Below are 1,853 nucleotides of genomic sequence, written 5' to 3' on the forward strand. Positions count from 1 at the left end.
CTGTCTGGACCTCATTGACTAGAAAAGATAATAACATCATCCTTGTCTGATTTTTTTGTCTTAGTAGAAGTGACCCAGCCCATCCTTGCTTAGTCTGAGGAAAGATGCCGATCTGTCTACATCCCACCATGTTTCCCTTGGTTTTCATTCTTTCATTCTATTGATGCACCATATCATGTTAGACAAATGAAGAAAAAAAAAAGACTGAGGTTGCAAAAAACAGGATAGAAAGGGTGTTAATGTTAGAGTCTGTGTAGGAGTTCAACATCCAGACACTAGCTCCCCATAGAACAGATGGGTGGAGTTAGCAGAGGGATAGCATAAAAAAAAAGTGTATCAGAGATAAAGTAGATGTGATTCTAAAGGGATCCATCACTTGGCCAGCATGGTGGCTGCTATACAATCTCCCCAAGTTCTCTGGGTATAAAATTTTGGAATACTATGCATGTAGAAACTTTCTAACCTATGTCTACTGATTCGTATGGTCACTGGGGAGAAATCTGAAATTTGTGTTATGTTTCTTAGCAGATGAGGTTTTGATTCATTGCTTTGGCTTCTTTTCAGGTTTTGGTTTTGGGGTGTTTTGTTTGTTTGTTTTTGTTTTTGTCTTTGATTTTCTTCAGATTGGCATTTGTGTTGTTTAATGTTCTATAGGCTTCTCACACTTGTTGTTTGGCATCTGTTGCTAGTTCTAGAAATTCTCAGCCTTAGTTGTTTTGCACACTCACTTCTACTCTGCTCTCTTCCCATTAAATAAATGTCACACACTTTAAAATTGTTCCACTCACAGGGGTGTGGTGGAGGAATCCTGTAATTCTATGCTGAGGGAAAAATGAGAGGATCAAAATTTCAAGGTCATCTGGGATTACAAGCAAGTTTTTTTGTTTTTTGTTTTTTGGTTTTTTTGTTTTTTGTTTTTTGTTTTTCTTTTTGCCAGTTTCAACACCATAGTGAGGCTTTCTCCCCTTCTCCCCCCAAAAATATATATCATCAGAGAAGATTCCTCCTATAGCAAATAGGAACAAACACAGAGACCCTCAGCCAGACCTAGTCCATAGTTACCGGGAATACACTAACTTTGCTTTCTGGCTTCTGCAATTCTGCTCCTTGCTACATGGAGTGTGACAACCAGGAAGTGGATTTTGTGTATGAAGGACAAAGAGCTCAAGGCTGCCTGATTTGGGGCCAAGTTCCCTGTATAGCCACTAGCCATCAATACTTTCCTTTTGACTTTAAGAGTGTCTGTGTGGTAGTGTCTGGCAGGCTCTTGCCACAGTTGCTGACCACCCAGGTTGGCTACACCAGCCTGGCTCTTGCAAATACTGCCTTCCCGATCCTCTTTGTTTTCATCTTCCTCATGGACCTTTCCCAGGATGATGGAGTGGGGATTCTGACTTCATGTACCCTTACTTCTGGGGAAGATGATGAGCTCTTTAGGGTCCAGTGTGCACTGCCTCTTGGCTTAGAAGTGAAAGCATGCACCTGCACCATGGTTCTCTTAGGAGTGATCCCTATTCAGCCATATGTGACCTCTCCATCAGAGGGCAATCCATGCCGGGCATGGTGGTGCATGCCATTAATCCCAGCACTCGGGAGGCAGAGGCAGGCGGATCGCTGTGAGTTCGAGGCCAGCCTGGTCTACAAAGTGAGTCCAGGATGGCCAAGGCTACACAGAGAAACCCTGTCTCGAAAAAAAAAAAAAAAACCAACAACAACAACAGAGGGCAATCCATTACTTTACTAACTCACCATGGAGATAGGTGGATCTGGACCAGGGTGGGGAGGTGGAGGGGCGGGCAGGTGTTGCACAGACTGATGCACCAATCGAGGACTTTGCAAGCACAGCTCATTCC

The sequence above is a fragment of the Acomys russatus genome, chromosome 5, assembly GCF_903995435.1.
Source record: "Acomys russatus chromosome 5, mAcoRus1.1, whole genome shotgun sequence".
NCBI lineage: Eukaryota > Metazoa > Chordata > Mammalia > Rodentia > Muridae > Acomys > Acomys russatus.